Source organism: Capra hircus, chromosome 22 (genome assembly GCF_001704415.2).
Source record: "Capra hircus breed San Clemente chromosome 22, ASM170441v1, whole genome shotgun sequence".
Classification (NCBI taxonomy): Eukaryota; Metazoa; Chordata; class Mammalia; order Artiodactyla; family Bovidae; genus Capra; species Capra hircus.
In genome coordinates this window covers 31,421,419-31,445,797 of record NC_030829.1, presented here as the reverse complement: position 1 = coordinate 31,445,797, position 24,379 = coordinate 31,421,419, and the positions used below count along the sequence as shown (strand labels likewise).

Sequence of the window (24,379 nt, the reverse complement as noted above, 5' to 3'; positions counted from 1 at the left end):
CCAGTGCTTTGGCCACCTTATGCAAACAGTTGACTCATTGGAAAAGACTCTGATGCTGGGAGGGATTGGGGGCAGGAGGAGAAGGGGACAACAGAGGATAAGATGGCTGGATGGCATCACTGACTCAATGGACATGAGTCTGAGTGAACTCCGGGAGTTGGTGATGGACAGGGAGGCCTGGCGTGCTCTGATTCATGGGGTCGCAAAGAGTTGGACACGACTGAGTGACTAAACTGAACTGAACCCAGTTAAGTGGATGGTTGAAAGAGAGACAGTAACTTGCTTTTGGAGGGATCGACTCTAATTGGCCCAACGAAGAATAGCTCTTGGATTCCCTACATTCTTAAAACCAACAGGCATTTTCTTTTCCTGTTCAAGAACTGCTGCATTTACTGAAGTCTATCTTTAGACTCTTGATGTAATTTCTGAATCGCCAACCATTTCGTAGACCACAACATAGTTAAAAATAAAGTAAGAAATATTGACCAAGACTCCTGAAGCCTGCAAGTGAAACAAAGCTACCGCAGCAGAGGTTTACTATGGAATCTCTCTCCCGCAGTTCTTGCACTTTGAAAATGACATGATCTATCCCAAGGAATAACTTAAAGCCTGATCCACTTAAAGAGCTGCAAGTGATTTATCAGAAATGTGCTTATTTGGAAGGTTTAGCAAGACTGCTTATGGGAGGTTGTGGGGTTAACTACCAAAATTGTGCATAACTTGGATCCTGTGTATGGCAATTAATCAAGAAATTATATTCTTTGACTTTCTAACAACCCACACAGAGTGCTACATCTGTGGCGTGTTTAAATAGAGAGAGAGAGAGAGAGATGAAATATTTCTTCTAATAAAATTCTAATGGTTTTTGTTTTGAAGAAAAATATTGAATTATTGGGGTGTTAGATTTATCTGTAGGAGGGTTTCTCAAGTCACAGTCAATAAGGACTTAGGATAGAAAACCAGCTACTTCATGAAGATGACTTTCCATTCATTTAAGTGACTTCAGGGTGATGGCGAGACCCCTTTGTAATGAAGAGGTGAAAGCACAGGAATTAACACCGTTACAGGGAATGATAGCATCCAGGCCATTACTGTGGGCATTTCTCAACTTTTCAAGCATATTATTTAACCAGCAGCACGTGGGAATATGTTACTAAAGACAGGTAAGACCCTCCCATTGATCGCTGGTGTTCTTCTGTAGGTGTAACTTTCACTTAGTTACTCTGGGACCTGAGTGTTCACAGCAGGGTTTTTGTTGGTGCATGCCTCCTCGGCTTCAGAACCCAGAACTTACAACTCTCCTTGAGGCTAAGTTTCACATATTCAGTTTCTGGAAACTCAAAAGAGGTACCATCCTTGTAAAAAGAAAAAGTTTTTGGCAACCAGAATGGTTTTGTAAATGTCTTTTTCACTTCTGGGTCCTTAGTGATGTGGTTCAAGTGGCTTTTAAGTTTTATTTTTCAATCATTAGCTTTTAAAAAATTTAAAAAGCATTCACGAGACATGTCTTTTGTACTGATGCTGGGCAGGAGACAGGAAGATGCAATAGCAGCTGACTCTGACTTGCCTATCAGGATTTCATAGCACAGCAAAACAGAATCAAGAGAAATATTTATGGTCTGGTAGATGCAACACTAACAAAAAAAGCCTGGTGCTGGATGCTTACTGAGTGCCTGGTATCATTAGTCTCTTACAGACAAGGGAGCTGTGGCTTGGAGGTAGGGTAGATCCTGTAGTTAACAAGAGGAGGGGCCAGCATTTAAAGATCTGTATGGCTCGGGTTTCATCTTCTTTATCCTCTACTCACTTCCTACAGTAAAAGTGTATATACGAAGCAGTACCCTAGGTCACGGCTGACATTGGTGTAGTGCGTTGTTACATGTCAGGTTTTTGCACCCACTGCTTCATGTAAACCTCACAGTAATGCTATACACTAGATACTGTTATTGTCCCCCATTTATAGATTAGCAAACTGAGGCTCTGAGAGGTTAAGCAACTTGACTAAGGTTGAGCAGATAGCATCTGAGAAACAATCTGACTCTAGACTCTTAACCACTACACTTGACTGTTTGTGAGATCAAGGGAGACATTGTTTCTGCCTGGGGAGGTGGATAGGTATAGAATTAGGACCAGAAAAGGTATAAGGCAATCAGAGAAAGTTAGAGACATGCCTGTGATCAGGACTTGAAAGATGGTAAGACTTAATCCGGCTTCCCTCAAGTTGGAGTCAATTGGAGGATGCATTTTTGAACCTTTCAGAGATTTCTTTGAAAGCTCTGTAGATCTAAATTTTAGTGAAAAGCGATTTGATTTCCTTGCATTGTGAAACTCCAACATAATGTCTGGGAATTCAGACTTATAAAACTTGGATAGAGGTGATTTTTTTTTCTTTTGAAATAATTGTAGATATATAAGAAGTTGTAAAAAACAGCAGAGAGGTACCACATATCCTTACCCCAGCTTTCCTTTATAGTAACGCTTTACATAACCACAGTACGTATCAAAAGTGAGAAAGTGACTTGTGCAAAATAGTCAACTAGGCTATAGTTCCTTATGTGATTTTGTCAGTTTTTCGATATGAACAACTATTTTGTATAATTCTATGAAATTTTATCACACATGTAGATTTGTGTAACTGCCCAAAGGTGATGCTTTTTAATGCTGGCATAAAGGAAAAGAAAATGTTTTGAACCCTCAGGTTTGTTTTTTTTTTAATTCTTATATTTTGGGATTACTCTTTTGCTAAAAGAGTAGAATATTCTTTTAATTTTAATTGACTCTTACCATGATGCAAGAATGATTAATCATAGTATAGAAAGGTCACACTTTATAGAAAATGATTCCTCTCAGAGGGTATAAAATGACTCCATTAAAAAAATAAAGTTCCCGTACATGTACGGTTTAAACCTTACCTATTAGATTTAATTTCTAAACATTTACAGATGGAAATGACTCAATTTTTCTGTATATCTCCTGTACTGAGTTGTATATTGAAGGACATAGCCTTGTGTTAATACGGGCTACACAGTTCATTGTAATTCTGTGCTTTTGTTTGTAGTTCTTTTTAACTCAGAAGGATATGCAGGCAAAACCCCCAAGTTTTCAGTGTGTTCCCCAAAGCCCCAGACACCAGAGCTTCAAGAGCTTAAAAAAGGGTTAAATTTTAATGAAAATATACCCTCTCGTCATTGTGCTTTAAATTATAATTTTAAAAGCCAATCATTTGCTTTTTTGACTGACATGTGGCATTTTGGAGAAATTTTTAAATCTTCCAAGTCTGTAAGAGATGAATTTGGGGGGCTTGTAGGTACTGTATTTAGAACAGAAAAAAAGGAGCACTCATATCAAAGGGGCTGAATTAAAATCCTTTGTAATTCCGCATCACAAAGAGACACAGTCTCAGAACATCCATTTATATGTACATCTGTACATCTGTGCTCCTGCCTCTGACCTCAGCTTTCTGATTTCCGTCTCCTTTCTTTACAAAATCTTTGCTTATGCATAGATACACACATTAGAGAGGAAATGGGGGCAAATGATTTAGGCATGTGCTAATTAATTCTCATTATGTCCTATGAACCAAGAAAAAGAAGTGAAAGGTTGTCTGCCTGTGCATGTACACGATGTATATTTCTCCACACTGTTTTTCTTCTGTAGGAAAGTTATGTTCATTTCCCCCTCCCGTTCCCCCTCACCCCCCACCCCCCGGGTTCTCACACACAGTGACAGCTCGCAGCGTCCAAAGTGCTGACATGATGACTTAGAGATGTGATAAAGAGAAACACGGACGGCATTTTCTGTAAGTAACTGTGGTTCCTGCATCCAGAGAACAAACGTCATCAGATCCCTGTTCTTGAGTTTCTTAACTGAAGCATCGTAATTCCTAACGAGCAGGTAGATTGCGTCCTTTGTTACTCTGACTTTGGGTATCCGTGATGGCCAAGCTTTGCTAAACAAAGATCTGTGATCCACCTTGGGATAGTCACAGATTTTCTTTTTTAAAAGGTTTTAACATTTGATAATAGGTTTTCCAGTAGCTTGAAGGGTGGCTTTTAACATTTCTTTTGCAGTTGAAGTATTTCCTGAGTTCTGTCCAAGCCCTCGATAGTGAAAGAAAAGGCTTTCTGACATTTCATAGACAATGTTGTGGCTTTTTCTCTTCTTCAGACAAATGTATAGGCATTTAAACAACCACATCGTATTCTTGTAATTGAGACACCTTGCAGAAATGGCAATTATAGGGTGATTTGTGTCAAAAATATTCAGAATAAATTGTATATTACCTGATGTTTTGAAACTTTGAAAGGTACCTCTCTCTTTTCTATCTCTTTGACTTTCTTTTTCTCTTCCTTCTTTTAAATATGAAGTAAATGCTTTGCATTTTCACATTTTATCCAAGTTGTCCCAGGTTTTCTCTGGATTTAGCAAAAGTCCAAAGGAACTCTCAGAGCAAAACAATCAGTGAGGACTAAGGTGTTCTTCATTCCTGAAATGAAAACAAAACAGATGTTCAGGACGCTCTGTTTTGCTTTGGCTCCCAGCTTGGCTGCTTGCTCTGAGAATATTCTTGCTCCCAAGTTAGTTCTACTTTTGTTTATTTCGTCCTGGGCTCAGTGAACTTTCCACAGCCATCCTCTTCAAACAACACTTTTTTTTTTTCCTGAGCTGGAGTTTATTTTGTACTCAGCCCTCATTCCATGGGCCCTGTGAATAATTCTAACACAAAGATAAACTCTCCTCCGGACCAGTGAAAGGGGAGTCTGAGAATACAGATAAACATTGCAGCTTTAATCCAAAAAGCAAAGGGCTTGAGAATAGAGAGAAAAGGAAAATAACAACAACAACAACAGTAAAACCTTTTAATGAAGATTTCAATACAAAACAGGTATCTTATGAAGAGTAAGAAAAAAATAAACAGTGAGAAACTCAGCAAGATAAAGGCACATCCTTGACATGTATTTTTGCTGTTAGGTTGTTTTTATTTATGAAGCAAATATGTATTTCTCCAAATTTGAATGTAGAACATACATTTATATATTGAAGCCTATGGCTTTTTTGATTGATAGTATTAAGTGGGGTAATAGCCCAATTGAAAATCATTTTTCATTGGGTTAAGGGTACAAGTTTTTGGCTACAAAAATTATTAAAATGATCTTTGACCTCTGTGGAATGTTGAGAGTGGTGAAATTTCGGTTATGGAATTATCCTCCAACTGCTTTATAGGGATTTCATTTTCGAAAGTTAGAAGGGAGAGGGACTCTACTCGCATTTATATTCATCCAGTGCCCAGTCGCAGATGAATAAAAACTTGGGAAAGCATACAGGAGCCCAGGGCTCCTACTTAGGAAGGCTTACTTAACGGTGACAGGAGAGTGGCACTCTTTGGACCTAAATCATTTGTGATTGCAGATGTAAGGGTACAAGAGAATGGAATTGTTCAATCCTTGTAGTTTTAGGCATTGATGCATATGTTTTGAGGCTGTCAAGAATAAGAAAACAGCTAGTTGACAAGTGAAATATTCAAGTCATAAAGGGAAAGAGACATATTTTATTTCTTCATACAGTGAGTGTCTACTCTTTGCCTACTCTGTGCTTGTTGTAGGGATTACTGTGGTGGCCAGGACAGATACAGTTCCTGCCCTCATGGAGCTTATGCTCTACCAGAGAGATGGACCAGTGGAAAAAGTAAAACAGAATTCAGCCTAGCTCAAGTTGAAAACGAGAAACAATCTCACATTAATTTAGGAAGAGGCAGCATCTTACAGTAGTTACCACCCCAGGCTTGGAAGGGTGTGACTCAGATTGGAATCCTGGCTCTGCCATTAACTGGTTCACAGTCTTGTCCAAGAGAATGGAAAAGAATCTTTTATAAAACCCAGGGCTGAGAATACTGCCTTCAAAGGAAGGTTCTAGAGATTAGATGGCATACTGTAAGTCACTGGCTCAGTTCCTTTCAGATAGTGTGTTGAAATTGTTAGCTGCTAAAATATTGCTGTTACTATTACCATGATTATTTTGCCTTTTATGTTCTAGGAGCAGTGTCTGTATTATAAAATAGCTAAGAAATAGTGAATGATGTATTAATCAATCCACAAATTTTCTCTGAAACCAACTACCTAACTTTGATATTATATAACTCGTTATCTTTTGATGTTTTTTTTTTCTTTTTGCCCATTCACAAAAAGCAGGTTTTTTTTGAATGTTAAAGTTCAAAACTGTTTTCAATAAACCAAGTTTTTTGGATAAACCAAGACTCTGCCACATGAGATGCGACTGCTGTCTTTTCCTCCAGACATTTTGAGGACTAAAGATTAAGCCAAATTTCAGTTAGCCTCTTTAAGAGATGGGGAAATTTGTTAATATTTACTTTGATTCAGGAGTGATTGAGACATATTCTTCAGTGTGTCTGTATAGAAGAAAAGAAGATCTGTGTCTTGTGAAATCAGTCTTACTGTATTAGAGACAAATCCTAGGAGGGTGCTGGGGGAATATGTATTTATATAACTTGGTAGCATGGGAAGTGAACTTTAAAGATTAAAATTGTTACTCACTTTTAAAAATTAGGGTGTCTTCTGGTCCATATTCATGAGAATTTTTCTACTTCGAAAGTGCTCACATAGCCTCCCCCACATTTGGTCTTCCCCAGAGCAAAAAGATAGGAAAGGTAAAGGTGAGTCAGACAGAATTCAGATCTTTCTGTCTGTCTATACTGTGGATGCTCCTGTCCACCCCCACTCCCACACGTGCCCGCCCAGCCTAGGATTTAGTATCACCAAAACTCTTTTCCATGACTGGTTCACGCACCTTCCAGCCTTCTGGTTTGCCCTTGTGGTTCAGTGTGCCTGAAATGCCCTCTCCTGCTGGATTGAAGTGTTAGATGTCTCTTAAGGTGTGATTCCAGTGTCAGCAATTGTGTGATTTCTTTTCCCGGAGCCCTGGGCAGAGTCACCATCTAGTCTTGTCTTAGGGTCTCACGCCGCTTTGCTCCTCTCCCTGGTACGTAATAACTTTGAGTAAGTGTCTTTCCTGCCCCTCATACACTTTCAGCTTCTCAGTGGTGGGGTCTCTGTTTTATTCATTTTTCCACAGCTTAGGTATCTGTCTTCAAGGAGTTCACAGTCTGGGCAGGGAGACAGACAGATAAACATACCATGGTATGTCAGTTTAGAAAGTGATACTAAATAATTGTCTAAATTAGTGCACACAGATGAGCACTAATTTAACTAAAGAACTCTATTTTCTCATGTAAGAAATGAGCAGTAGGCATGTAGGTGTAGTGTGTTTCTTAAAAGAGCAATGTTTCCCCCAGTGTTTGTATCAATATTTATATTATTGCTTGTGCTTAAAAAAAAAAAAAAGCTCTCAAATGACATTGTATATCTAATGGTAGTGACGAGGAATTTAGGAATCTGTTGAAACTGTGAAATACAGCAGGCTTGATGTTTAGTTCTCCAATCCAAATAAAGTATCATTGAACCTGAGCCGTAAGCTAAGACTTTAAGTGCCATTTATTTGTTGAGTTTTGCCACTCTAAATTGCTCACTCTGGCACAAGACGTTTGAAAGTATTTATAGTTTAATTGGTATGTGGTTTATTTTAACTTATATTAAAATGACCTGCTTGTATTAAAATGACATGTTTTCCAAAACCTAATGTTACCTTCACAACATTGTCCTCGTGGTGGAAGGTTTCAAAATGTTATTCTAAAAAGCAAGGGAAAGGATTTCAGACAAAAACACAGCCCATATTTCAATATTTTTGTTTGTATGCAGTTCCCAGGACATAGTTATAAAATCATTTTCGCTTTTTTAGATGGCTAGTGTTTGGGACTTTTGGAAAAAAAATTTTTTTTAAAGTATTGTTATATTTTGGTACCTGTCTTTTTTTTTTTTTTTTTTTTGTTAATACTCACTCTGAGTTAGTCAAATTACAGCAGGCTCATGACACCGTAACCTTTATCCATATATAGTCAGCCAAAGCTTTCTGCTGTTGAACTTAGGAATACTTGAGAGAAGGAAAGCATTGCTATTCTTGAACAAATTCAGAGAGTTTAGAAACATTATTTTGAAATGTGCTTCCTTAAAGTCAGAAGAACTTAATTAAGTTCCCAGGGTTAATTGTTTCTGAAGTGTTAACATGTCATTTGTCTATTCAAACTCCAAGGCAAATCTAATACGGGATTTAATAACCTGTTTATGTGAATAGAAATTTGGGGTGGGGGTGGCGTGGGAGCAGAGGGAAAAGCTAATAGGCTTTTACCTTGTTAGTGGTTTTAAGGAAGAATTCTTTCTGTCTTAGTTTGAAACAAAAGGCACATCCCAGGTTCCCAACTCCTTTTCTTTGAGAGCATAAATTGGGATGACAAGGAAGTTTCTGAACAAAACAGTATTTTTATACTTTGTTCATTTCATATTTATCACTAGCTTGTTTGCTAATTTTCATTTGCAAGAGGCAATTCTTCCAGCTAACTGGGTGCCTCAATGGGCCACTGATTTCTTTGAAGTGACAGTCTGTAAATATGCATAAAAAAGGGATGCAATTAGCGTGTGTGTGGTTCAGTGCAGCCTGATTCCATTGGCAAGTTTACCCACAGTGTTGATAAGCTACATTATCTAGAAAATTGGCCGCTGAAAAACAGCACCTCTGATTGCCAGCAAAGGTTCCAGATAACAGGGTGCTGAAGAGAAATATAATTGAGGTTGAATATATTAACCAAGGTGTCACATGCTCCTTAGAAGCTCTAATTTATCAGCATGTTGGAATTTTTATTAACATTTGGAATGCATTTCTACCACACTAATGAAGTGGAATTGGCAGTTCAGGTTTTAGTTATTGTCATTTCTGAGAAGTTAAATGTAATTTCTCGTTAGACACAGTTATGTAAATATATTTGTTCAGGGGCTACAAAAAATTATACATTTTGCAAAATACAAATACGTTGTTAAGAGGCTGTGTGACAAATCGGTGATGGCTCCAGTCCTGAAAACCAGCACGGCCACACACTTAAGGCTGCATTTTGTACGTTACAGCTCTTCTTTGTGGGGAGAATTTGAGAGAAATGAAGGAAGCTTAATTTCATTAACTCTGCAACTTGCTCACCATTGTGAAAAACAGTTGAAATTAGCCACTGTTTTAGCCGACTGGCACATCTAAAAGGATTTTATGATTAAACTATTCTTTTTTTAAATGAAAACGTGCTCAAATTACAAGGTGAATTAACCATTCATGGAAGATGTCTGCCTTTCTTTTTTCCATCCTTTTTGGAAATATTCAAGACTTCTGTTCGTTTTCTAATTCTGATAAGTAAGTTTTGACAAATATTCATTAGCAATAGTATTAATTTCTATCACCTGGAAATCACTGGTGTGCAAACTTGAAATAATTTCAGACTGCACATATTTGGAATCAATTATATATTTTTTAAAGCAAGAAACAGAAATTATAAACTTTGGGATAACAAAAGAGAATGAGTTAGAAATATGAGGGAAAACACACACAGGCAGCTCCAGCTCTAAAATTCTTAAGTTACATGGTGGATTTGAAAGTATTTCATTATTTTAATCCATAATCCCATCTATGGAACATATGTTTGTGTATATCATATAATACAAAACATTTTTAAAGGAAATAGCTGCATTTGTATTGACTTATAAATTCTCTTTTTTGTGGAAATGATTATGAATTCCAGTCTATAGTGCACGGTATATTTGTAACATACTTAGTATTACTTAACTGTACCCATCTCTGACTTCAGGGAGCAATGCTAGTATTTTTTCTTCCATTAGTAATAGATATGATAGTAACAAAGCAGTGGTTACCTTAAGGTGAATGGGCTGCTGCTGCTGCTGCTGCTAAGTTGCTTCAGTCGTGTCTGACTCTGTGCGATTCCATAGATGGCAGCCTACCAGGCTCCCCCGTCCCTGGGGTTCTCCAGGCAAGAACACTGGAGTGGGTTGCCATTTCCTTCTCCAGTGCATGAAAGTGAAAAGTGAAAGTGAAGTTGCTCAGCCCTGTCCGACTCTTAGTGACCCCATGGACTGCAGCCTACCAGGCTCCTCCGTCCATGTGATTTTCCAGGCAAGAGTACTGGAGTGGGTGCCATTGCCTTCTCCGGGTAAAGGCCTATCTAAAGCATTTTCTCAGCTTTCCCTTTGCATTCACCCCTTACCGATGGACTGCCTTCTCTTGTGCTTTAGAGCTCATAATTTTACTACTCTAACCACTAACCACTACTACTCCTGGCATTCCTTGATCCAACTCTTTATGCCCCTTGCAAATCTTCCTTTGTATGTTAAACTTTTTGTATCTTTTCCTCTGTCCCTCAGCTAGAAACTTCTGATTCCTATCACCAGTCCCATCATACACTCTAGTTATGTTTGTGTGTGTATGTATGTGTGTATTGGGGGCCATGAATGGTGTTGCCTTTACCAATAGGGACTTAGGATTGGAACTGGCTATGTCCCAGGGAAGTCTCAAACCTGTCCAACAGGTTTCATCCTGTTGGACAAACCTTAAGTTCTCATCAAATAAAGCCTTTCCCAGAATGCCTACTATGGTGAATGCATTGGTTTCATCTTCCTTCTAGGATCATCAGTTGGGTAGCTAAAATCCACAACTCTCTGACTCTCTTGCAGCTAGGGTTCTGAAAGAAAATAGGCCCCTGCAAGTGCATGAAGATGGTGTTTGGAAGACAGAAGCGAACACCTTTCCTGTGACTCCAGCTGCTGCTGGCAGGCACAAGCCTGAAGATGTTGGGTTTGTTTGTAGACATATCCTTGTGCTGTTCACTGACTTCCTAGGGGTTGAGTGGCAGTGGTGGTGGGCCTGACCCTGGGCCATACCTGTGTTACTGTATCTTTGAACTCAGCAGTTCCGTGGCAACTTTCTCGTGGCCCACATTCTTGAGGGAGGCAGAGGCTTCCCTGCTAGTCTGCTTGTCTCAGCTCACCTCACATCCTGAGATGCTATCTAACCATCTCATCCTCTGCTGCCTCCTTCTCCTTTTGCCCTCAGTCTTTCCTAGCATCAGGGTCTTTCCCAGTGAGTCAGCTCTTCACATCAGGTGGTCAAAGTAGTTTCATCCCTACTTACAATTTTCTAGTTGATTTGTTTGCTGAAAAGACTTTCTTGCTGGTGGGACACAAAAGATATGTGTCAACTTTCCAGGGCTACAGTGCCATAGTATAGGCTCGAGAAATATTTTTAGGGTGTGGAGATGGATGAAACTGGTGATGGGGATTAAGAAGTACAAACTTCAGTTATAAAACAAATAAGTCACTGGCATATAAAATACAGCATAGCTAATATAGTCAGTAATATTGTAATAACTTTGTATGTGACACGTGGTAACTGGACTTATCATAGTGATTGTATCATTAATGTATAAAAATAGTGAATCAGTATGTTATACACCTGAAACTAATATAATATTGTAAGTCAATTAGACTTCAGTAAAAAAACGAAGTATTATTATAGTGAATCAGTGAATAAGTGAAGTCACTTAAAGAAATTTACCAGCCTGTTTTTCATGAGGCCAGAAGCTTTTCCTATTTGAGCTGGATAAATCTAGTACTTTTCTATGAAGTACAAGTGTATATTCATGGATCTTTTTCCTGAAATTAGTTCTTATGTAAAAACTATAGAAACTATGCCCCATCAAAAATTGAAAATTTAGATTTTACTTTATTTATTAAGATTGCATGTAGTACACCACAAATTCTTTTATCTGGGTACATTCAAACAGTGAATGAATGACAACACTTTCACTAAACTTCGTAATTCAAAAATGTTTGGATAGCACAGAACAGCTAATAGTTTACCTGTTTGATGACTTTGTTGATAAGTGCTGATTTCTTAAAAAGCCATGCAGAACTTCTTGGGTTCCTTCTTTTCCATCTTAATGACTTGATTGATAACCAAGACACTTTATTGTCGACACTTCTCTGACAAAGGTCCATGTGGTCAAAGCTATGGTTTTTCTAGTAGTCGTGTATGGATATAAGAGGTGGACCATAAAGAAGGTTGAGCACCGAAGCACTGATGGCTTTCAAACTGTGGTACTGGAGGATATTCTTGAGAGTCCCTTGGATAGTAAGGAAATCAAACCAGTCAATGCTAAAGGAAATCAACCCTGAATATTCATTGAAAGGGCTGATGCTGAAGGTCCAATATGTTGGTCACCTGATGTGAGGAGTCGACCCATTGAAAAGACCTGATGCTGGGAAAGATTGAGGGCCAGAGGAGAAGGGGGCAACAGGATAAGATGGTTAGATGGCATCCTCGACTCAATGGATATGAGTTTGAGCCAACTCCAGGAGATACTGAAGGACAAGGAAGCCTGGTGTGCTGCAGTCCACGGGGTCACAAAGAGTTGGACACGACTTAGTGACTGAACAAAAATAACGGCTTCATTGCCGCTCAGGACATGAGGCAGATATGGTAGAACAGCCCACTGAGGCTTGAGCATTCATAAGTTTCAAGGCACCCTTCCTTTGCTACATTACTTCTGTTTGAGGATAAACAGGACTTGGGCTACAAATTGGTGGGAAATGTGGTTTGTGAGGGAATCATCATTGGTAAATTCACAGCCTGTCTTCTCAAGAAGATGGTGCTTGCACCGCTTTTGTTTCTGGTCCTTGCCTTGCCTTCATGCATACTCACTTGCCAGTGCTTACAGGGAACATAGTACAGTCAGTGGGAAAAACATGGAGCAATACAGACTTGTGTTTGAATCCTAGCCCTGCCCCTTGCTTAGCTGTGTATTTTCAGGTATCTTTTTTCTTTTCTCTGAACTTAATTGATTAAACAGCTTTCTCTCTGGGGTGTGGGGAGGATCAGCATTAGTCACCCTCCTGATGGCAGATTCTGCTCCAGTGTGTCTGTGTGTTAATTTTGTTGTATATCACATCCATGTGAGGTAGGTGCTGTTGCTGTCTCCATGTCTCAGAGGGAGAAACTGAGGTGAAAAGGTTGGGTCACTTGCTCAAGATCACATTGGGCTCTCCAACGTTGGAGCTAAAATTCAGCTCCAGACCGTCTGGCTCTAGGGTCTGTGTGTTTAGTTACTGACTCTTGAGTTTGTAAAGCAGCTGGCTGAGTGAGTGTCCAGTTAGGGAAACTGGGATAATCTTCATTGCCATCCCCTTGGCCATTGAGAAGTTTAGGACTCTGAAGGCCTTTGTTGTTCTGTGGAACCATTCAGGGGCATATAAGTAACTGGAAGAAGCAGCATTCACTGTTACTAAGCAGCTCAGGATTCTAGTGATTTGCCAGAATTGGTTGTCTTGAAAGACTTTTATAGTGTGCCATTTGGTTTTCATTCCGAAGCCACATGTGACGGTAACATAAATACTCTTGAAGGGATATCATTACACTGGAGCTTAAAGTTTACATGTCAGCTCCCTGTCTTTACAGAAAGTGTTGCAGGTCATTTATCTTCTTGTTTAAACTAAAACGAGAACTCGAGAAAGTTGTTCTCTTCCACCGATTCTGTATCTCCTACAGCCGTGACTCCTAGCCACTGAGAGCAGGGCTGAAGTGGCCTTACTTCACCTCATGCCACCTTTTAGTCATCAAATCTTGTGGTGCCCAGCCTCCGAAGACGGGACCAGAACCTTTGTTGATAGGCCTTCCTCCTACTGCTCCTGGGTCTCCTTGCCTGCTTCTTGGTGTTGAGGGGATGAAGGAGGAGATGCGCTTCTCGGCAGTGGAGACTCACACTCTTCCTGCTGCCTTTTCTCACCAAACCTTTCCCTCGGTCTCTGCTACTGACCTCTCAGGCTTGAGTTTTGCATGTCATTTTACAGCATAACCTCCCTTTCCTTTATAGTGGCTGTCATCTTTAGTTAACCTTCTTATATTTGTCACCCAGTCCTGTTCACTGTGAACTATCTACCTACCTATTATCCATCCATCTATCCATTAATCCATCCATCTCTTCTTTTATATAATTCATTTGAATGTCTGTCTTTCCAGTAAAATTGCGAGCTGCATCCCAAGTAGGAGCTCTATAAGTATGAGTTGAATGAATGAATGAGTAGAGATGAATGCTGCTTACATAGGTAGCTTTTTCAATCATCCACGTGTAATTAGAATCCTAACCACAGACATTGGTCTTTGCTATGAGATATACCAGCGTGTGCACTTTCAACACATTTCTGTTCCCCATCACACCCTTCCACTCTGACAACTTCGTGTTAGCTTGTACATTACATACCTGCTCTCACTTTTTTGTCTTGTTTTTCACTATGATATGGATTAATAAACATACCTCACTGGGGCCCTCAGGAAGTCATCCCAACCATTTTGACTGGAGATGATTCAGTAGGGTTTACCTGTTGCCTGCTGCCGCCTTTTGTAGCATCATGCAAGGGTAAAGTGGCGAACAAGAATGGATTTGAAACAGAAACCACCATTGCAATTGACACTAATTAACAGAGCTGAGAAAATCTTTCATTAGGAGCATTTAAATCATGCAGCCTGGTTCTCCTCAGAAGGGAAAAAAAAATGGCCTCTGAACCATTTAATGAAATTTGAAGAGATTATTTTCCTTCCAGCATTCTCAGAGGATATATAAGGATTGGAGAAGATATACTTGCTCAGAAGTAGAGTAACAAAAAAGGGTGTAAGAACCCTGCCTTCACGCCAGTCCACACTTCATCTAGTCCCCATCCCCTGTGCGGTGTGGTCTAACTGGGCAGCTCCCTGCATGACAGAACTTGCTTTCCCTCTTACTTCTGGATTTCTCGGTACTGTAGTCATAACCATGAGACTTGCAGCTGATCACTTACAAGCAGTGGCAACAGTGGCAAAATGAGCCAACATCTGTTGAGCACTTACTGAACGCCAGACACATTGTGTGAATTATTGAATTTGTAGCCAGTTCTGTGAGATAAATACCATTATTATTCCCTAATTTACAGATAGAAATTGGACCATAGTAGAGTAGTGAAAAAATCAAACTGATAAATTAATCTGTTGAAATGGGTTACAAATTAATCTCTCCAGGACAAAATGTGCGCATTTTAATAGTATGTTCTTATAAAAATGATGTCTTACCTTAAAAATGGGGAGGGGGTAGGGGTGGGTGATGTTGTACAGAAGTCAGTGAGGGGGGCAGAGAAGAGGGTTATTTACCATATCTTAAAAAGAGGTCAAGAAGTCATATTTTGTAGGTAGAGATGTTCAGAGGCCCCTCACACCAAACCATGGAGTGGGTGCCATTTTCAACTATGTGCTGACCTGAAATCACTTACATTCAGAATAAATGACCATTCTGTCACTAAACTTCCTAGTTTAAAAATATTTTGCTAGCAAGGATCAACTAATAGTTTATCTGCTTAATGACCTTCTTGTTGGTATAGGCAGACTTCTTAAAAAACCATGCAGAACTTCTTGGGTTCTTTCTTTGCCATCATTTTCTTAATGACTTGATTGATAACCAAGGTATTTTATTGCCACTCAGGACATGGGACAAATGTAGAGGAAACAGTCCAGTGAGGCTTGAGCATTTGTAAGTTTTAAGGCAAAACCCTGCTTTCACTATATTGCCTACATTTTGGGATGGTCCATATAGCTATGCCATAGCCGTGTGTGCGTGCTCAGTCATGTCTGACTCTGTGACTCATCAGGCTCCTCTGTCCATGGAATTCTCCAGGCAAGACTGCTAGAGTGGATTGCAATTTCCTCCTCCAGAGGATCTTCCCAACCCAGGGATCGAACCCACATCTCCTACATTGGCAGGTGGATTCTTTACCACTGAGCCACCAGGGAAGCCCTTTGTATGGTCAGTGGTGCTGATTTGACTTAGATTGATTTCCTACCTTGACTGAATTTTCTACTACAGTGTTTACATTCAGTTCACTCTTGGGAATCTCTTCCTGATATATTGAAAGAGGTCAACCTTCCCTTTACCCTATCCAACCTCTCCTAATTTTTCTAAAGTAAATTTCATATCCTAATTTTAAAGAGTGATGTGATAATTGTTAATATTTTAACAAGAATCTCATCATAACCATTGTTAATGGGTCCATTTTAAGCCCAAAGAGTTATATCATATCACCAACCTTCAAGGTCATAGTGTAGTTACTATTAATTTGATGGTCTTGTTCCCCAAAATAAGAGAAGGACTAATATGAGAGGCACAGCCATTGGACAAGTTCTTTAGACTGGAATATGCCTTTAAAGAAGTCATAATCCAATTACCTTGTGAAACCACAAACATAGTCTATGACTCCAGACTTTCTGTTTAGACTTTAAGGAAGAAAACAATATTAAGAGCTCTGGTTTGCTTAGAAATGTCAAAGAATTGACTCTTCAGTTCTTAAAATCATCTCTTTTCTATATATATATATATATTTGTATGGCAGCTGTACTATTTCCAGAAACTTTCCAAGACAGTCTGATGGGGTGTGGCTGGTCATTTCAGTTATCACTCAGAAAAACATGGAAGGAGGCAGAGTCTGGTACTGACAAAGAAAATCCTTTCAGGAGGCTGGTTCAGGGACCACGGCTCCCCTTCCCTCTCTTCTCACATCTTCAGATGTTACAGTTACGCTTGGCACCTCTGTCTTGTGGACTCATAACTGTCCTTTATGGGTGCCCCACTCCCTTTATGTCAGGTCTCATGTTTGAAAAAAATTTTTTCCTCATTTCAGCCAAAGCAAATTTGAGTGTTTTCAAAAGGATCTCTTACTCAGAAACTAAAGTGAAAGAAAATAAATACAAAGACAGAGAACTAAGCGTGCCCTGTTCAGAATCTTGTCCAAACGTAGTTGAGGTCTTGCTTCATTTTGGCTTGCCTGGTAAAGCTCACCAGGCACTCTGCCCTGGCTTTTTCATTTTTGCCGCATTCATCCCTGTCTGGGTTAGATGTTAGAACAGGAAGCCCAGACTTCCAGCCCATAGTAGGTTTGACTTGGAAGTTCTGCCAGTTCTGGTCAGATTTTCCTGTCCCTTCTGGGAAAAACTTGTTAATAAATTCTGGCCCCCAAGTCCTGTACCATATCATTCTGGAATGCTTTCAGATGTTCTTGTTTGTGAAGTCTTCCCATGTATTTCAAATTACCTGTGTTGACTGTGATTATTTCTGATAGCAGAGTTCCAGTTTATTGAGCATTTTCTGTATGCACAGCTGTGTCCTCTGTGTTTCACACAAGCAGAAGCTCATTCCTTTAACACTTGTGATGATCACACCAGGCACCTCAGTTCATTAAGGGGGAAAATGGAGGCATAGAAAAGATAAAAGTAACTTCCGCAAGGTTGCAGACCTCATGGCTCAGGCCAGATTCAAGCCATGGAGATCTGACTGAGAAGTTGGTACAGTGCAGAGCTGCTTTCTCTGAGCCTGAAAGGTTCCATCTCTGAGTTTCAGGCCATCTTAAGCTGGCCCTGGCCTTTCTCCTAGAGGACTCCTAGGGTTTGTTACACTGAAGTTCTCCTCTTGACTGAGTCTCTGCCATGTTCTGTTTCTTAGAAATGTTTCAGTGGCCACTAGTGAAAAGCTAGTACCCAGCAAGCTGATGAAGCCCACCTTCCCAGCCTCTGACCTTGTCTTCCTGGCTTTGGACCACGTGTTGCCATCCAGGGTGATCAGTTCCCAGCCCATAATTCTGTCTGCAAATAAATGTAGGTTTATTTAATTTGACAGAAAATGATCTTAGAAAGTTTCCCCAAATAGATGCAAATAAAGTTATAGAAGTGCCATATTCCTTACATCCTAGGCATCCAGCCTCAAACTCTTTTCTTTGTATGTATACATAGGCATGAAATAGACTCCTGATTTGAAATGAAGCAGCTGTATTGCCTGAGTAGTCTTGTGGACTAGGCTGTCTTCCACGTGGAGTCCACCGACATCCGAGTAAAGCAACAAAGCATGATCTCATTAGCAGAGATAACACCTGAGTTATATTCCCCACTCAGTCAAGCCCAGAAAAGAAGAGAAAGATGATTTTCCTATTTAAGGAATGGAGTGGTCTGGGCAATGCATCGTTTTTGTTATTTACCATTCAAACTGCCTGAGGATGCAGAGAGACGTATCAGGAATGATCGAAAGAGAACCAAGGGCATGTCACTTCTCCAGATCCTCAGGTCTGTATCAGGCATGCACTGTGACAGGTCACAACTCAGAAGGAGGACAAGCTGCTAATAGATGCAGGCCTTTGTGGATGAGTGTATTAGAGAGAAGGCTAGGAAACTCATCCCATTTGGATGTAAATTAAAATGGGGTTTTACTGGCTCACATAACTAACGAGTGTAGGGAGTAGTATTGCTTCAGGCATGGCTGAATCCAGGGACTCAAATGTTGATAGAAAAGTTGCTTTCTTCCTGTTTTGGGTCTGCTTTCCTCTCTGATGGCTTTATTTGCAGGTAGGTTCTTTTCACTTAAGATCTTCAAATGCTGTAGACTTAGAGTCTTAGGATTGGAGTAACTCTAGGGTAAAGACAGCCTCTCTCTGCTAATGCTTCCAGTGGACCTAGAACTGTAGTCCGGCTTGGACTGCATGCTAGTCCCTGAACCAGGCATTTCTGCCTGAATCCATGTGCTCTAAGTGACCAAACTTGGAGCTGGGAGTAGGTAGTCCTACTGAGTCTCATGAGCTGAGGACAGAAGAGGTATAATTTTGAAGGAAAACTGGGTTTGTATTATAAGAAGGGAGAAAGAAGGCAGATATAACATATGTTAACCATGGTGCATCCATAATAGAAGTGAGGCAGGAACTAGAATTGGAAAGCAAAGTTTACAGTTCAGATCAAAATGAGAGAAAGTCTTGTGTATACCTTGGCCAGGCTTTTCTCTGTTAAATTGGGATGCTTTGTGGAGAAGGTAAGGCAACAGTTGTACTTGGTACCAATGAGTCACTGTGGTTGAGTTACTGAGCTTCAGCTTCTTATTTTTTTGCAGCTGTGTGTGATAATATCTCTACAATAGGTTTGTGTATGTGTGTGTGTGTGTGTGTGTGTGTGTGTGTGTGTGACTATGAGAAGGATGTTCATGGGATGGAAGTCAAACTGTTCAAGGTATTATATTCATCCCTTCTATTCACAAATCTGCTTACTTCTCCATGGCGTTTGATTCCCCCTTCAAGTTGAAGTAGAGATGATAAGGAAATAGAACTGATCCTTTTGGATCTGAGATGAACTTATATCAGTAACAGTGAACTGGGAGATGAATGCTGGGCAGGTAACTAGATGCCTTCATTAGCAAGTGACTTTTTTTCACTCACAAACCTCTGATGTGATCTGAATTCTTATCTCAGGAAGGGGAAAAGCAGATCGTTGGGGTCACTGAGCAAAAGAGTCAAAATAGAAGTTGCTAAATGAAAAAAAAAAACACACTTCTGCACTGAATTGGGGCAATTAAAGACGATGCTTCAAAAAACAAACCGCTTACTACTGAGGATTCTTTGGAAGCATAGCCTATCAGTATGTGAGTTTTATTCCACCTCTGGGCCTGGAAGGCTGATTTATTTGGGGGTGGGTGTCTCTCAAAGTGCCAAGAGAAGCATAGAAGACATTTGCTAAAGAAGGCTGATAGGTTGTGCTGAAAGTCAGTAGTTATCTACTAAAGTAGCATTTCTTAGTGAATGTCCACTATGCAGCAGTTTCTAAATGTTTCATATGCATCAGTGCATATAATTCTCTCAAATTTATGACATAGGTACTGTAGTTATCCCTGGTTTATGGATAGGGAAACTGAGTCACACAGAGAAGTAGTTTCAATGAGTTTATTCTGCTTGATGCTGACTGAATTACTGTCCTAAAGCCAGAAATTTTGTAGGCAGACACATGGGGTTGGACTTCCAGTATGACCTCTAGTATCAGTGGAATCTTGGCGTGATCATAGGGAAAATGCGTTTAAGTACAGCACCTACCCCTTTGGGTTAATTTAAGGGATAATAAGGCAATGCTTTTAAAGTGTTTAGTCAGCACTTATAGAGAAGGCTGTTCTCCAGAAATGTTATGTTAATAATAATAATAGTCATGATAGACACAGGATTTAAAAAAATATTTGTCCACATAACTTTTGCTCCCATGGGTGAGTCTTCAAAGCCAGAGTGTGCAACTTGGCTTCCTCCAGCCCCATCTCTGTCTCTGGGGGTGCCCCTTGGGCCTCCTTTGATGGATTAAATATTCCTATTAAGCAGATGGCTGGGCGAATGTCCCTGTCTTTGCTGGCCTTACTTTTCTTGAGTGATTTCCTATTATAGGAAGGGAGTATCCCATAATAATGAAAAATTGACAGGCACTATTGATTAAATTCTTTTCTAGCCTCTTTTCCTTGACTTTCCCCCATTAGTTAAATCTGAGCACCTCAAAGATAAATGCAAAGAGGTGAAAAGAGGTGAGCTGGCATTGGGTTGCCTTCTGTCTTTTTAAGAACAAAATATTAGTATGTTGTTTTGTTCAAGTCCTATCTTGCTAAGAGATCAAGGGAGGAGAAAAGGTTTAGATTACCCAGTTACTGGCAATAAATTATTTTCTTTTCTCGGGGCCGTATGAAAGCTTGGGATGGCAAACAGCATCTGAGAAATGTTCTTCTTATTTTGGTGGCACAGCAACTCCAGAAAATAGGTTAATTGGTTCAGAGACTTGCTCTTACTGTTAATGGCATTTAGCTTGTGAAATTGAACAACTGCATCTCAAGACAGAATGTTCATAAAATCGATATTCTGGTTGCTAAGTGTGTGTTTTTAAGATATACTTTGAATTAATTTATTCAAAGCCAGCTGGTGCTAATCCCAATATAACCTCTAGGAGGAAACCTCAACCCATGTTGTATCTAAAATAATCGGATTTTCTGTTCTCTTTCTATTGAACTTTCATATTGTATCTAAGTTAGTACTTTTGATATTTCTAAGTTTTTTTTTTAACATTTATGTAGAACACCACATAATTGCAGAAAAGATAATAGTCACATACCCTAGGGCCTACTGTACACTTATGTTAAAAGTACAGCTTTTATTGGCAACTAAAGTAATAACCTTTCCGTGTCAAATTGCTTTAAATTAAACTTAAAAAAAAAAAAACGCTGGCTGATACCCACACTTAGTAATTGTCAAACATTAGCATAATGTGGAATAGTAAAACTGCCTAAATCTTAGGTTTAAAAATAATTATTTACTTAGATAAATTTTGTATGCAGTAGCATATTATTAGAAATCCTTCCCCCTCACCTCTTCTAAAAATGCAGGATCCATGTATATATTACTGTTATACTTAGTCTTGATGTGTAAGTGGAACTGTAACTTATGTTAGCCTCTGAGAAAGGGGTCTCATTTAGTCTCTCCTCATCCATCCATCATGGGCCACATACAAATGGGGTGAATTGATGCTTTGGATGGCTTTGTGCATTGTTCCTTATGTTGGGTGACCTAACATGTGACCTCAGGGGGAAAAATGTGCAAGTCTATTTTTGATGAGGCTGCAACATGGCCTAGCCTGCATAATTTCTAGCCATTTGAAGGCACTTGGGAGATGAGGGTCCTAACTGATTGTGTGTGTGAGGCCCTCAGGCATAGGTCACCACTGCTTTTCACACAAATGCATTTGTATTTCCCGGATCTCTGCTCAGTCACAGAGCTTTCCATGAAAACAAGCCCTCAGTGATTTTCAGGTGGCAGGATTCATTTGGTTTGCCAGGTCTGACCAGAGATTGACTACCACCTGAGCATATCTGCCAGCTAAAGCCAGAATAATTCTTGTCTACTTTTGTGGCATATTGTTAATTTGAAGTGGATCTTTATCAGTAAGGATTGGCTTCCTGTCATTCACTGACTTGCTGAAATTCCACTTAGTCACCTTGAGCAACTACCTTTCAAATTTGTTGAAAAAGCGTCTGGAAAGGAAGCACTTTGAATATTGAAGGATGCTCATATATAAAAGTGAAAGTGGCTCAGTGATGTCTGACTCTTTGTGACCCCATGGAATATAGCCCACCAGTCTCCTCTGTCCACAGGGGTTCTCCAGGCAAGAACTGGGGTGGGTTGCCATTCCCATCTCCAGGGGACCTTCCCAACCCAGGGATTGAACCTGGGTCTCCTGCATTTCAGGCAGATTCTTTACTGTCTGAGCCACTGGGGAAGCTAATATATAAGGACAGTCTTAATAAGCAAAATGGCCTTCTGAGACTGTCATTGAATGGAACGGTCTGGCAATACCATCATTTGAGGCAGTGTGCAAATATTTGGTGATGTCATTGGAAACTAAAGGCTCAGAGGGCAAGCATGTAGTAGACGCTAGAGCAGACTTCAACACTAAACTGTATTTTTCTAAAGGTCAGAACATGTGACCTTTAAGTTAGCTATGACAAAGCACATGCTTGGTTATCAGGAGAAAAATATTCTTTCAGGAACATTGTTGTTGTTCAGTCATCCAGTCATGTCTGACTCTTTGCAACCCCATGGACTGCAGTGGGCCAGACCTCCCTGTCCCTATCTCCTGAAGTTTGCCCAAATTCTTGTCCATTTCATCAGTGATGCCATCCAGCCATCTCATCCTCTGACACCCTTTTCTCCTTCTGCCCTCAATCTTTCCCAGCATCAAAGACTTTTCCAACGAATCGGCTCTTCGAATCAGATGGCCAAAATACTGGAGCTTCAGCTTCAGCATCAGCCCTTCCAATGAGTATTCAGGGTTGATTTCCCTTAATATTGACTGGTTTGATCTCCTTACTGTCCAAGGGTCTTCTCCAACACCATGTTCCAAAGGCATCAATTCTTAGGCATTCTGCCTTCTTTATGGTCCAGTTCTCACAAGCATATATGACCATCGGGAAGACCATAGCCTTGGCTATATGGACCTTTGTTGGCAGAGTAACGTCTCTGCTTTTCAACATACTGTCTGAGCTTTCCTGCTAAGAGGCAGTCATCTTCTGATACCATGGCTGCAGTCACCATCTGCAGTGCTTTTAGAGCCTAAGGAGAGGAAATCTGTCACTAGTTCCACCTTTTCCCCTTCTATTTGCCATGAAGTAATAGGGTTGGATGCCATGATCTTAGTTGTTTTAATATTTAGTTTTAAGCTGGCTCTTTCACTCTTCTCCTTAGGAACATGGGAGAGACTAAATCTTGAGCTCGATTCCAACTGCCTACATTTTGGGACCCCTGACTGCTTTCTTTTAGTTCTTGGAAGAAATAAAAGAGAGTTCTTCCTGTTTTCCTCATGGAACCTGAGAACATAATATCCAAGAGGAGATTAGAAATGAGAAAGTGAATATCTAGCCAGGCTTTAGACCTTTGTTTCCACTGTGCTACTTGCCTTAGTTTTGGAAATGAACTTTTGGTCTCAGTTTGCCCATATGCAGTCATGCCTGCTCTGAAATATAAGCAATGAAATGAAAGTATGATTAAGTGAGGATTTCAAAATTAAATTTCTTCAAAGCTATGTGTAAGTTTTTAAGATTCACAATAGACACTCCAGTTTCCTGCAAATTTGCCTTCCTCGTTTCCACCTTTGGCTCATCACTCCGATTGTTTGCACCCTGGAACAGCCTCTAATTTCCATTGGATCATCTTCCTTGACCCAACTCTGTCCTTTAAAAAGGACAGATGGCATTATCCTTATTGTTCTCTAATTGCTCTAAAATCCTATCAAATGATCATCTCAACTACATCATTTATCATTTTATCTTGCCTTGTATTGTTAAGCTTGAAAACTGCTATTCCTTGTTCCACCCAGAGAAAAACCATTCTTTGCCCCCAAACTGGCACCTCATGTAAACTCATTCTGCTCTGCATTCATCTACACGTTGCAGAGCATGTAGTAGGTGCTTAGTTGCTCAGTTGTGTCTATCTCTTTGTGACACTGATTTGCATCTCCTGCCTTGCAGGCAGATTCTTTACCTGATGAGCCATCAGAGAAGCCTAATATCAGTTCAGTATCAGTTCTGCCGCTCAGTTGTGTCCACCTCTTTGCGACCCCATGGACTGCAACATACCAGGCTTCCCTGTCCATCACCAACTCCCAGAGCTTTCTCAGACTCATGTCCATTGAGTTGGTGATGCCATCCAACCATCTCATTTTCTGTTGTCCCCGTCTCCTCCTGCCTTTGCTCTTTCCCAGCATCAGGGTCTTTTCCAATGAGTCAGTTCTTAGAATCAGGTGGCGAAAGTATTGGAGGTTCAGCTTCAGCATCAGTCCTTCCAGTGAACACCCAGGACTGATTTCCTTTAGGATGGACTGGTTGGATTTCCTTGCAGTCTAAGGGACTCTCAAGAGTCTTCACCAACACCACAGTTCAAAAGCATCAATTCTTCGTCACTCAGCTTTCTTTATGGTCCAACTCTCATATCCATGTGTGATACTGGAAAAACCATAGCTTTTACTAGATGGACACTGGGTTAATTGCTTTTATTTTTCAATGGCTGTTCACTTAACATCT

The 24,379-nt window shown here is 40.0% G+C and overlaps 1 long non-coding RNA gene across 1 annotated transcript in view; it reads left to right on the top strand.

Annotated features, from left to right (window-relative positions):
• Positions 1-24,379, top strand: part of LOC102173237 — a 75,208-nt gene that overhangs the window by 48,677 nt on the left and 2,152 nt on the right. The gene's annotated exons all lie outside the window — the stretch shown is intronic.